Source organism: Rhinoraja longicauda, chromosome 10 (genome assembly GCF_053455715.1).
Source record: "Rhinoraja longicauda isolate Sanriku21f chromosome 10, sRhiLon1.1, whole genome shotgun sequence".
Classification (NCBI taxonomy): domain Eukaryota; kingdom Metazoa; phylum Chordata; class Chondrichthyes; order Rajiformes; family Arhynchobatidae; genus Rhinoraja; species Rhinoraja longicauda.
This window is the reverse complement of record NC_135962.1, coordinates 22,155,244-22,169,438: the sequence shown is the minus strand read 5'-3', so window position 1 is coordinate 22,169,438 and position 14,195 is coordinate 22,155,244. Positions and strand designations below refer to the sequence as shown.

Sequence of the window (14,195 nt, the reverse complement as noted above, 5' to 3'; positions counted from 1 at the left end):
TCCTCCAGTGCCATAGTGAGGCCCACCGGAAATTGGAGGAACAGCACCTCATATTTCTCCTGGGCAGTTTGCAGCCCAGTGGTATGAACATCGACTTCTCCAACTTTAGATAGTTCCTCTGTCCCTCCCGTCCCCTCCTCCTTCCCAGATCTCCCTCTATCTTCCTGTCTCCACCTATATCCTTCCTTTGTCCCGCCCCCCTGACATCAGTCTGAAGATGGGTCTCGACCCGAAACATCACCCATTCCTTCTCTCCCGAGATGCTGCCTGACCTGCTGAGTTACTCCAGCATTTTGTGAATAAATACCTTCAATTTGTACCAGCATCTGCAGTTATCTTCGTATAAGTACTTTGTTTGATTCTGTCTTCACTAAGGAAGACACAATCTCCCAGAAATACTGGGACCGAGGATCTAGCATGATGGAGGAACAGAGGGATATTCACATTAGTCATGAAACGGTGCTGGGTAAACTGCTGGGACTGAAGGCTGGGTAAACTGCTGAAGACTGAAGGCAGATAAATCCCCAGGGCCTGATGGTCTGCATCCCAGAGTACTCAAGGAGGTGGCCCTAGAAATCGTGGATGCATTGGTGATTATTTGCCAATGTTCTATAAACTGTGGATCAGTTCCTGTGGACTGAAGGGTAACTAATGTAACCCCACTGTTTAACAAAGAACGGAGAGAGAAAACAGGGAATTATAGACCAGTTAGCTTGACATCGGTAGTGGGGAAGATGCTTGAGTCGATTATTAAAGATGTAATAGCAGCGCATTTGGAAAGCAGTGATAAAAGTCAGCATGGATTTATGAAGGGGAAATCATGCTTGACTAATCTTCTGGAATTTTTTGAGGATGTAACCAGTAGAATGGATAAGAGAGAGACAGTGGATGTGGCTTTCAAAAAGCCTCTGACAAGGTCCCACTCAAGAGATTAGTGTGCAAAATTAGAGCACATGGTATTGGGGGTAGGGTATTGATATGGATAGAGAACTGGTTTGCAGACTGGAAGCAAAGAGCAGGAACTAACGGGTCTTTTTCAGAATGGCAGGCAGTGACTAGTGGGGTGCCGCAAGGCTCAGTGCTAGGACCCCAGTTATTTACAATATATATTAACGATTTAAACAAGGGAATTAAATGTAACAACTTCAAGTTTGCGGATGACACAAAGCTGGGTGGCAGTGTGAGCTCCGAGGAGGATGCTATGAGGCTGCAGGGTGACCTGGATAAGTTGGGTGTGTGGGCAGATACATGGCAGACACAGTATAATATCCACTTTGGTGGCACTTTGGTGGCAAGAACAAGAAGGCGGATTATCATTAGAATGGAGTCAGATTAGGAAAAGGAGAGGTGCAACGAGACCTGGGTATCCTTGTACATCAGTCACTAAAAGTAAGCATGCAGGTGCAGCAAGCAGTGAAGAAAGCTAATGGCATGTTGGCCTTCATTAGGTCAATGAAGGCCAACATGAAGGCCAACATTAGGTCAATGAAGGCCCCTTTACTCAAAGGAGGATTTGAATATAGGAGCAAGGAGGTCCAACTGCAGTTGTGCAGGGTAATGATGAGACCGCACCTGGAGAATTGTGTGCAGTTTTGTTCTCCTAATTTGAGGAAGGACATTATTGCTATTGAGGGAGTGCCTCGTAGGTTCACACGTTAATTCCCTTTTGATGAAAGAATGGATCGACTGCACTTATATTCACTGGAATTAAGAAAGCTGAAAGGGGATCTTAAAGAAAATTTATAAAATTCTTAAGGGATTAGACAGGCTAGATGCAAGAAGAATGTTCCCCATGTAGGGGTCGAGAACTAGGGGTCACAGTTTAAGAATAAGGGGTAGGCCATTTCGTACTGAGATGAGGCAAAACGAGTTGGTGCAATATACTGCTAACCCACAAATGTGCCGTTATGAGATATTCACATTCGAAAAATCCATAAATCACAAAAAAACAAGGTGCCTATGTTATTTGACCAACTTATCGGTTGAATTTAAATATGACATTTTTACAGGTTGTAGGGTAATGGGTGAGGATCGTGTTAATGCATGCAACTCGTTTTTCACAAAAGTGAGGATTAGCACTATATTGCACCGACCTCCTCAATTATATATGTTAAATTCAAAAATAAACTATGTACATTATTCATGTCTAAAGCTAGCACTTCTGTATCAGTGTAGGTATGTATTACATTTTATTACACCAATATAGAATGGAAAGATATCTTGACATGTGTTCATAGTTATTTTATTCACAATATTAGGATTTCTGGAAATAAGTTTGATGTCACTGATTGCAAATGTGAATGGGTAGCCCCTAATGAAATGTATGCGAGAAAACAGTGATCATGATAGAGAGAACCATGTGCTGAGAAGTGTGCGCATGAAATATAAATATATAAATATATATTGCTTTAAATGAAAGTTCCTTCTAATCCATGAGAATGAACTTTAAGATCTATTTATCTCTTATCTTGCCTCTCACACACAAACACAGAGTGTGTGTCAGAGCAGCAATACAAGGGAAACTGCACAAAAGAGGAGGCTGGGGAGGAAGGATAGGAGGGAAATGGTCAGAAACAGTAAGAAATAATAAAATCAGAGAAATTAAGCAGGGAGAAAACATTTAAGAAAAAAAATGTAAAAAGCGAATTGATAGATGAGATATATTCTGTATGTTAATTCACATATGCTGTTCCCCCACAACACTGATTACGCTGCGAGAGGTTTTGCTTCCTAAAATGGCGGGCGTCGCGCTCCGTTGCGTCCTGTACGTCAGTATCCGTGATTTCGACGGAGTGGTTCATCTTGCTCCTCTAGTATCTTTAGAGCGGACCGGCCAAGGGCGACCAGGCTGCTGCCTGTGGACAACGAGGCCGCTAACCAGCACAACCCCGGCGGCCTCAGTCAAAGACCTCTCCCCATTAGCAGACATTAATAATGAGGTGGATTCCATACAATCATCGATATCATTGCGATTCCTTCGCATGAAACTGTTACTTAATTAAACAACTTTACGGGTTGGAAGTTTAGTTGAACTAACCTTTAATGGAACTTGTGATCCAGAAGCCGAGGTCCCCGAGGTCCCATCCTCAATTTACGGGTTCACGATTACCTTGGATTCAGTGAAGCGTCAGTGAAGGGAAGTGGTAGATTAGGTGATAACACCTGGCGTCTGCGCTGCTCTGATAAAAGATCATCATCCCCTCTCCGCCTCTGTCTTGTTAAGTGCCTCATTATTTTCTGTTTTTACTACGTGTGTTTGCAACATTCAGTATTAATATTCTGGTACAGGGTAAAGGCATTTGTGGGTGCAAACATTTTTAATCGCCTTTAATTACACACGTTTTATTTGACAAATTACTCCTCAGTTAAAGCTCTTGTATATACGTAGATTCGCATTACCAAAGCACACGTTTTGCAATTGGTTAAGTGTTTAAAATTGGCAACGAAAGTAAGTAACCTCGTGAAAACTTGTTGGGAACTGTTCGGTTTCCATTGAAACGCCAATTTTAATCAATTTAAAATCAACCCACAGCAACTCTGGGCAACTTTAGATATATTGCTTAAGACTTGTTTACTTTAAAGAAGTCAATCCATAAAAAAGAGGAAACCCAATACATATCAGATGTTACAGATCTTTGGCAAAAATATAATTCGGTGAAGAACTGCACATTTGATAATGAAATGACTTCAAACATCGTCTTCCTCGACACTTTAATATAACTTATCTTTAGTGTACATTTAGGAAGTTGAGATGTTTGAAAGCCTCATGTTTAACACAGTGCACGTAACCCAACTGTTGTACAAATGGACAACAATGTTTAGCATTCCCTTTCTGTCAGTATTGGATCACTATAATCAAAAACATGTTCCATGGAATATCAGTACCTTGTTTTCAACCAGTGTTGAAATGAATCTAAGAAATCTGTTATATTAATTTTGCCAGAAAAGCGGATTGCTGCTTGTACATGACCGTGGTTTACGGTAGGGGGCAGCAATTGTGAGATTAAAAAGCAGTGGATTAATAACAATTGACAATAGGTGCAGGAGGAGGCCATTCGGCTCTTCGAGCCAGCACCACCATTCAATGTGATCATGGCTGATCATTCTCAATCAGTACCCCGTTCCTGCCTTCTCCCCATACCCCCTGACTCTGCTATCCTTAAGAGCTCTATCTAGCTCTCTCTTGAATGCATTCAGCGAAATGGCCTCCACTGCCTTCTGAGGCAGAGAATTCCACAGATTTATAACTCTCTGACTGAAAAACCTTTTCCTCATCTCCGTTCTAAATGGCCTACCCCTTATTCTTAAACTGTGGCCCCTGGTCCTGGACTCCCCCAACATTGGGAACATGTTTTCTGCCTCTAACGTGTCCAACCCCTTAATAATCTTATATGTTTCAATAAGATCCCCTCTCATCCTTCTAAATTCCAGTGTATTACAAGCCTAGTCGCTCCATTCCAGTGTATACAAGCTTAGTCGCTCCAGTATGCCTATTAGCCAACTACACTCGTGTAATTTTGTATTCATAATGGATTTTAGAGGGAACAGCAGGATGAAGTTATTTTAAGAGGTTAAAAGCGAGTTACTGACTTTAACGATGAAGTGATCTGATCCATGATTACTAAAATAATAGAGTAGATTTTCAAAACATTCTGAAAATACAATACATTTTCACACTCCATTAAAATGACAGATTTTTGCACAGATTTCTAATTTTATACATATTTTTCATATATTTTTAAATTGTAACATTAATACCTGTACTTCAAGCTCCCTGCAAACAAATTTTAGCAGAAAGTGGACTAATTTAGAAGCTATTAATTATCAAAGATAATTATTGAAATCAATATTTCAACATTTAAATGTTATTATCAGAATAATTCTCACATATGCTGCAGAACATTTAAAAATAATTCCCCATAGTAATTATTTTGGCATGGAATACCCCACTCGACATAAAGTCTAATATTTGCAAATGTCAGTCTTTCTGGTTCTCCTCTGTATTGACTCTGGCTGCTCCAATGTTCAAGTAGAGCCTCTTGCATTTATGGGCATAATACACTATTTACTATTTAAGCCAGGAGTGTCACATAAGGATTCTCTGCTGATGTGTACAGTAAATTACTAGTATTGAAATTAGTCTGTGTTACACCCATTTTAAAACAGACATTGACCTTAGGAAATTAGTCCTTGAGTTCAATGGATATTGATTCTGCTCCTAAATTTGAGGTTAAATGTATTATCTTTAGACAGCCATTTGCATTTTGCCTCAGAGTATACATTACATTCAAATCAAAAAAAATCTGATGCAAATTAAAGAGGGGAGAAAACAGCCAAGTTTGAGACAAACTCTGTCATGAAAAAGTAAAATCCTTTTGGGGAAAGAATATGCAGAGCCAAAAGTACAAAAAGTACAAAAAAACAGTTCAAAAATCATGTGAAAAAAATAGCAAGCAAAACTACATTAAAAGTTTGGATGAGAAAATTGTCCCATTTAAATTAATATTTGCTTTGAATACGTTTAAACCGTAAAACACCATAAATAAGATTAATCTCTTACTCAGGTTGTTCATACTTCACATTGTGTTCATTATTTAATATAATAGTTAACTGGTAAAACCTTTAGATAGACACACGGATAAACAGTGAAATGGAGGGATGTGGATTACATGTAGGCAAAGGAGATCAGTTTAACCTTGCATCATGTTTGGCACAGACATAGTGTGCAGAAGAGTGTTGTTCCTATGCAGTACTGCTCTATGTTCTAAGTTACAGTCTGCAGCATTTCATTTGAACTGATAGAATATAGAACATGCCAAATTTGTGCATGGGCATTAGCTGGCCAAAATGTGTTATTGCAAAATATATTTTGTAAAGTTAATTAGGAGTAGGACAAAGACAATTAATGTTGGAACACTAAGGGATGTTGATGAAAGTAGAAGCATGGTGGATTGTACAGTGAAGAATGCATATGGTATGGATGAATCATAGTTCGGGGCATCGAACATAAGAGATTAAATATTATGTTGTAACTATACAAAAAAATGGTTAGGATGCTCTTGGAGTTGTGTGTGAAGACCTAGTCGTCACACCATAGGACGAATGTGATGCACTGGAGAAAGCGCAGAGGAGATTCACCAAGATGTCTTCTGGTTTGGATGATTTAATGATAGCAAAAAATTGGCTGAAAGGCTTGTTGAGAGTAAGATAGTCAGAATCTTTTTCCCATTGGTAGGGGTATCAAAAACAAGCTGGCATCTTTTTAAGGTGAGCGGTAGGAAATTTAAAGGATACTAGAGAATGGTTGATAACTGGAAGGCACTGTCAGAAGAGGTGACAAAACTATATTTAAGAAGCATCTGCAGACACTTAAATAGGCAAGGTACTGTATATGGAACTAATACGGGCCAATAAGATTAGTATAAATGAGCAAAACTTGACATTGATGTGGTGGGTTAAAGAGCCCCTTTCTGTTCTGCACAACTCTCTGTCGTAAATTTCAGCTCCATGTTCCCTTTAATGCAAAAAAATGCAATAAAATGTCCCTAGGTATTTCCTGCAGTGTTTTCTTAGATTACAAATCTTATTTAATAGAATCTTTATTTAGCTATTTGAGAGGAGAAAAAACAAGGCTATTCTTCATACACACTGAAGTGAAAACAGATGAGCATTATAGTAGTTTGTTTTTTTATATACCAAACTTTTTTGTTGTTTATTAGGGTGTTTACAGAGTGCTATGTTTTACATATCTGTTGTGCTGCAGCAAGTACGAATTTTATTGTTCCCTTTCGGGAATATGATAATAAAACATTCTTGACTTGACTTTTGTGGATGCTTTTTCTTTAGCTGGGCACCACTCCCTTGAGGCATAATAATGAACAGGCGTTTTTTCATGACATTTGGTAGTTTTATATGATCAGCAATACTAACATTAATTCAATGCTACTTCCCCCCACCCCCGCCAAATTTTGTGTCTAGATTTGGTAAACTAGCATCTGTAGTACTTTGTTACCATACTAATCATTGTACCTTAAGTGTAAGAAAATAACTGCAGATGCTGGTACAAATCGAAGGTATTTATTTCACAAAATGCTGGAGTAACTCAGCAGGTCAGGCAGCATCTCAGGAGAGAAGGAATGGGTGATGTTTCGGGTCGAGACCCTTCTTCAGTCTGAAGAAGGGTCTCGACCCGGAACGTCACCAATTCCTTCTCTCCTGAGATGCTGCCTGACCTGCTGAGTTACTCCAGCATTTTGTGAAATAAAAATCATTGTACCTTGATGGTGCCGAAGTAGAGATGGTCGAAAGCTTGAAGTTCCTTGGAATAAATATTGCCAGCAATTTGTCTTGGACCAGCCTTATTGAAGCTATCGCTACGCACATAAATGTCTCTACTTCTGGAGAAGTCTTAGGAATTTCTGCATGTCCCCAACAACTCTCACCAAATTCTACAGAAAGAAGTATCATCAGGATGCATCACGAACTGATTGTGGAACAGCTCCACCCAAGACCACAAGAAATTACAGAGAGTTGTGGATGTACGCCAGACCATCACACAAACCAGCCTCCCTTTCATTGGCTCCATCTATACCTCACGTTGCCTCAGCAAGACCACCAGCATAGTCAAGAACCAGTCTCACACTGGTAACTCCCTCTTCTGCTCTCTCCCATCAGGCATGAGTTACAGACATTTGAAAATGCACACCTCCAGTTTCAGGGACAGTCTCTTCCCAGCTGTAATCAGGCAACTGAACTGACCCATCTACCTCACTGGAGACCTTTGAATTATCGTTAATGGTACCTCAGTGCTATATCTTGCATTAAATGCTGTACCCTTTATCTGTGTACAGTGGACTGCTTGATTGTATTCATGTACAGCCTTTTCTTTGACTGGATTGCATGCCAAACAAAAGTTCTTCACTGCACTTGACAATAATAAAGTAAACTAAACTGGGAACTAATTTAAATATGATCAGGAAGCAAATAGTGGCAGAGAATCAACTTTCCTTATTGAAATACAGGGAGCACTCACTTAATACACTGTGCAATCAACCATATTAATCTGTTCTAATTAGATTGCCAACTTCTTTATCCAATCTATAAAGGGCAATTTTATAAGGCTTGTGGGAGTGGATATGGATGTAACATGTTGCTAGTGCTAATTGGGTTTCTGTCTGTTTTGCGCTCTTACCTAGCCAAAATTCACACTGGAAACAGTGTTCTAAACTGTTTATTTTTATTCCAACTCCTTAGTGTGCCAAATAACTGTATATGGTCCTGTCTTAAATTTGTTAGTTCTTATCAAAATTCCTGTTTCCTATTTTATGTTACATACACTAAAGTTACTGATTGTTGACATACTTACCATGCAGCTAATTGAGAAAGAGACATGTATTCACCCCAATACTGTTCACAGGCATAGATTCAGACAGTGTAGTTTGACTTTATATTAAGTTCCCAGTATGAAGTACTCTGCAGCACTTCTACTGTGCATTGGAATTACAAAATAAAATAATAAAATGCACAATAAACTTTCCAAAATATTTATTGGGTGTTGAAAATTGGTTGGCTTCCTTCAGAGAATTATGCCTAGCATAAAAGGATTATTTGCAATGTGATAGTTTAGCGTTCTCAGTGTTGAGATGATAAGTGCTAGTGAAAAATTCTAGTGCACAGCCACTTGACTAGTTTTAGAGTTGATTTAAAGGCCAGTATCATCAGCATTCATCAAGATTGGGCACATAGCCTTTTGTTTGTGACAATGATGTCTCCACCATCTGGGATTTATTGATGAAGAGGCTTTCAAGGAGTACAATCAACCCAACTGATTATAACACAATGTATATCAATGCTTAAATGCTGTCAAAATCACCTGTGACCTGAACACCCAAGAGCCCATTGAACAGCCAACCTAAAATGGAAAAGAACTAATCAAGGACAGATGCTGTTGTTGTTCATCAGAAAGTTTACTATGGAATGTCCTCAATTGAGACCCTGTTGATCACATGAATGTCGTTGACGTCATCCTTAAGCACTAGCCCAGCCAACTGAAAAGTTGAAATAGTCATGCAATCCTAGGTTATCCTAGGGAGTGGCGCAGCAAGAGAATTGCTGCCTTAGAACGCCATTAATCCTGACTATGGGTGCTGTCTGTACAGATTTTGTACATTCTTCTTGTGATCGCATGGATTTTCTCTAGGTTTAGTTTAGTTTAGAGATACAGTGTAGAAACAGGCCCTTCGTCCCACCGGGTCCGTGCCAACCAGTGATTCCCGCACATTAACACTATTTACACACACTAGGGACAATTTTTACATTTACCAAGCCAATTAACCTTCAAACCTGTATGTCTTTGGAGTGTGGGAGGAAACCGAAGATCTCAAAGAAATCCCACGCAGGTCATGGGGAGAACGTACAAACTCCGTCCAGACAGCAGCCGTAGATCGAACCCGGGTCTCCGGCGCTGCATTCGCTGTAAAGCAGCAACTCTACTGCTGCACCACCGTGCCATCCGGGTGCTCTGGTTTACTTCCACACTTCAAAAATGTACAGGTTTGTAGGTTAATTGGGTTCTGTAAATTGTCCCTAGTGTGCAGGATAGTGCTAGTGTACAGGAGATTGCTGGTTGGTATGGACTCCATGGCCCGAAGGGGCTGTTTCCAAGCTGTATCTCTAGTCTAAATGAACATCATCAACTTCTCTTCCCAATGGCTGAATCACTCCTTCTAAAACCCCAACCCAGATTTGTCCATCAAGCGGCACAAAGAACCAGATCTTCACAACACAAGAAGTACAAGGAAACTATACTGAGCAGCTCCAACTGTGCTGCTGGACCTTTTCTGACTTCACACATGCCTTCATTTCAATCAACTGAAGGGGATTATGAACCATCCAGAAATCTGGTTTTCCACAGAAAAATGGTCAGCCTTGCCAACAGTCTGTCTGTCTTTTCATATTTTTTGTTATTTTTAGTCTGCTTTAAAAGTATGTGTTAATGTTCTCTGGTTTGTTTTATGTGGGGGGTGGGGGAGGGGGGAGGGGGAAACATTTTTCAATCTCTTACCTTGCCAGAGATGCAATTTTTTTCCAGATCGTGTCTCCGGTCGCTCTGCGACCTAACATCATGGAGCTGGCGGCCTTGCTCATGACTGACTTTGAGCCCCACCACGGGGCCGTGGACCTACCATCGGAGCCTGCAATCCCTTGTCTGGGATCGATGCTCCAACCACGGCCTGCGGATTTCAACATCGAGGAGCTCGCAGTCTCGGGTAGAAACCGATGTCGGGAAGCTCCAAAGTCGCAGAAGGTTCGACCAGTCCCGACCCGGGGTCTGATCACCCAACGAGGGGGAGCTGAGATTCCCCCCTGATGCGGGAACTTGATTGCCTCGACACAGAGGGCCCAACCCTATGGGAGCAAAGATCGTCCCGTTAACGGAAGGCTCGAGGCCCCCTACCATGGGAGAACAAAAAAGAAGAGAATTGAACTTTTTTTCGCCTTCCATAACAGTGAGGAATGTGGAGGAGTCACTGTGGTGGATATTTATGTTAAAATGTATTTTGTGTGTTTTGTTGCTTTTTATTGGTATGACTGTAAGGCAAATCAAATTCCTCATATGTTGCAAAACATACTTGGTTAATAAAGTATGAGTATGAAATCCATCACCATCAACATCTGCTACATACTTTCTCACTGGTGTGCTGTCCCAACTTGAACTGGCTAACATTCACCCCTGGGGCAACTCTTCAAACGTTATCATCTCCTACTACAGAACCATTGTGCTTGTGCAAGGGTGGACTTGGAGACCGAATTCCAAGTCATTGTTTATTCCTTCACTCAAGTTCTCGAACTTAGGGTTTATACTGATGAACTATCAGGGTTTATACTGATGAACTATCAGGGTTTATACTGATGAACTATCAGATCAAATTATCCATTGACTCCATCTATACTTCACGCTGCCTTGGCAAGCCACCAGCATAAACAAGGATGAGTCTCACCCCGGTCACTCCCTCTATTTCCCTCTCCCATCAGGCAAGAAGTACAGAAGTGTGAAAATGCATACCTCCTGATTAGAAACATAGAAACAGAAAATAGGTGCAGGAGGAGGCCATTCGGCCCTTCGAGCCAGCACCGCCATTCATTGTGATCATGGCTGATCATCCATAATCAATAACCCGTGCCTGCCTTCTCCCCATATCCCTTGATTCCACTAGCCCCTAGAGCTCTATGTAACTCTCTCTTAAATGCGGGGACAGTTTCTTCCCAGCTGTCATCAGGCAACAAAATCATCCTATCAACAACTAGGGAGCAGTCCTGATCTACTATCTACCTCATTGGAGATCCTCAGGTTTTTTAAAATCTGACTTTATCTTGCACTATACATTATTCTCTTTATCCAGTATCTGTACACTATGGACAGCTTGATTGTAATCACGTATAGTCTTTCACCTGACTGGATAGCATGCGACAAAAAGCTACACCTCAATACACGTGACAACAAACTAAACTAAACTAAAAGATCCTTTATCAACCTGTTCTCATTGCACATTTCACTACCCCTTTTCTCCCATCATAGTAATCAAGATCCCTGGAATCAGCTCTCAGTGAAGACAGAATCAATGTCAAAATTTACCACTGCCTCTGGCTGCCAGCTTTGCCTTTGAGATAACCAAGGCTTCAGATCTGGCAGCAAGGCTCTTGGTCTATGAGGAGCAACAATTCATCATTGTCCTGTATGCAATGAAGACTTGAAGCACTGAAATATTAAGATCAATGCTAACTTGCTAATCAATCCTTCAAATCCGTGACAGGATAAGAGAACCAATATCAGTGTCCTTTCCCAGGCCAACATCCCAGCATCAAGACTCTAACTTTACTCAAACAATTCAGGTGGGTGTGTCACATTGATCACGTGCCTGGCAACAGACTCTCAAAACAAGAATCTACACTGAGCACTTCAAGGGAAGGGATTTTGAGGGAAATGGGCAAAAGCTTCAATAATATTTGCAAAGTCTCCTTAAAGAAATACCACTTCTACTCAGTCTCTTTGAAACCCCTCAAATTGCAGGAGGAGTCCTGGGAAGGCACCTCGTCTCGATGAGCAAAGAGCAAGGAGAACATTTGCAAACAGCAGTAGGAGTGCACAATATCTGACACAAACCACCCACTGTCCTGCCAGGCACTTCCAACTCCATCTGTAAAAATGACACGATGATCGCTCAACCACTTCAGAACTCATGAAATTGAAAGGCAGCACAGGGGCACAGTGGTAGAGTTGCTGCCTTACAGCGCTAGAGACCTGGGTTTGACCCTGAATACAGGTGCTATTAGGAGTTCGTATGTTCTTCCTGTGACTGTGTGGGTTTTCTCCGGGTACTCCAGTTTCCTCCCACACGCCAAAGGCATACACGTTTGTAGGTTAATTGGCTTCTGTAAATTGCTTCTAGTGTGTAAAATGTGAAAATGGTCTAACATAGAACTAGTGTGCTAGTACTGAAACAGTTTAACAAAAATTTGCTCAAAATGAGATGATGTTCAAATTTACTTTCCTTACAAATTTTAGTTTGGGAATGGGAAATGGAGAAATGTTGTAGTGATTATATTAATGTATCTATTGTGTGATATTTTGAATACATGGTTAAAATCAAGAATTATTTTCTGAAGTCTTCAGCAAAAAAGTTTGGAAGTGAATCACATTCACTACATTGCTTGTGGCAACTGGCAGCTCTCATGTCGAGTCCTTTACTTTATAAGAAAAGCATCTTTAAATTATAGTTTTCCCATATTGCTTTATTAAAATCTGCAGCCCAGTCTTGTGGTACTTATCATTTATTTTACCATTATTCACCACTATTTCCTGTCAATATGCCTCAATGCGTTTCATTTGTCAAAGCAATAAATATGAATTGTAAAGTAGCAGCAGAGTTGAAACACTGGGTCTGTATACTGCATGCTTTTCACAAATAACAGCCAGAATCTCACCAAACATATCTTTATGTCTGTAAGTCTAAAATAGAACAGTTTTTTAAAATTCAAATCTTGCGATAAGTAACAAACCTCTGGATTCTTTCGGGTGTCCTTTGAAAAATCCAAGCCTTTTTTACTACATTGTTAACAGTATCCCATATAATCATTTTACCTTGTATATCTGCTTATCTTTTCATGCTTATCTTTATGATAATCCATGTTGATTCATTAGGGTTGTTTCTTTGTTATCCAGCAGTGGTCCAATCATTACTCATTTCCCTGTTCCTTTATTACCATGACTTTCTCCTCAGTAAATATAGATGGAAGGTATTCATATAATAGCTTGACCATCTCCTACAGCTTGATATATTGCCAACCATGATGATCCTTCAGGGGGACCTATTATTTCCCTTGTTACCCTTTTGCACTCAATATACGTGGATAATCTCTTAGGATTTTCTATTATCTTGGCTGCGAGAGTTATCTCATGTCCTCTTTTTGCCCTCCTCATTTCTCTCTTAAGTATACTCATAGATTTCTTATATTCCCCAAGGAATGCATTTGATCCTAGCTGCCCATAACTGACATATGTCTCCTTTTTATTGACTAAGCTGGAAAGCTCATTTTACTAGAGGGAGTGCAGAGAGCATTTCCCAGGATGTTGCCAGGACTTGAGGCACTGAGCTGCAGAGGAAGATTGGACAGGCTAGGACCTTATTCCTTAGAGTGCCGGAGGCTGAGGGGTGATCTTGTAGAAGTGTATAAAATCATGAGGGGAATAGATAGGGTGAATGCACAGTCTTTTACCCAGATGGGAACAATGGAACCTGATTTGATAGGAACCTTTTCACTCAGAGGGTGGTGAGTATATGGGAGGAGCTGCCAGAAGTAGTTGAGACAGATCCTATAACAGTATTTAAAATACACATTTACAGGTACATGGATAGGAAAGGTTTAGAGGGATTTGGGGCAAATATGGGCAAATGGGACTAGCTTAGATGTGGTATCTTGGTTGGAATTGTTGAGTTGGACTGAAGGGTCTGTTTCTATGCTGTAGGGATCTATGACTAGAGCTTCAAAACCCCTTATTAACAAGGGTTCCTTAAACCTCCCAGCCTTGCCTTTCACCCCAACAGGAACATGCGGTCCCTGTACTCCTCCAATCTCATCTTTAAAATCCTCCCACTTGCCAGATATCCCTTCACCTGTATTTCCAAATCAACTAC

At 40.5% G+C, this 14,195-nt stretch overlaps 1 long non-coding RNA gene across 1 annotated transcript in view; it reads right to left on the bottom strand.

Moving 5' to 3' along the window:
* The window catches only part of LOC144597269 (uncharacterized), a 30,000-nt gene extending 26,835 nt beyond the window's left edge, over nucleotides 1–3,165 (bottom strand). Inside the window, exon 1 of the long non-coding RNA XR_013547714.1 lies at nucleotides 3,038–3,165. This is a non-coding gene — a long non-coding RNA (uncharacterized LOC144597269). The remainder of the gene's footprint in view (nucleotides 1–3,037) is intronic.
* Nucleotides 3,166–14,195: the final 11,030 nt, after the last annotated feature.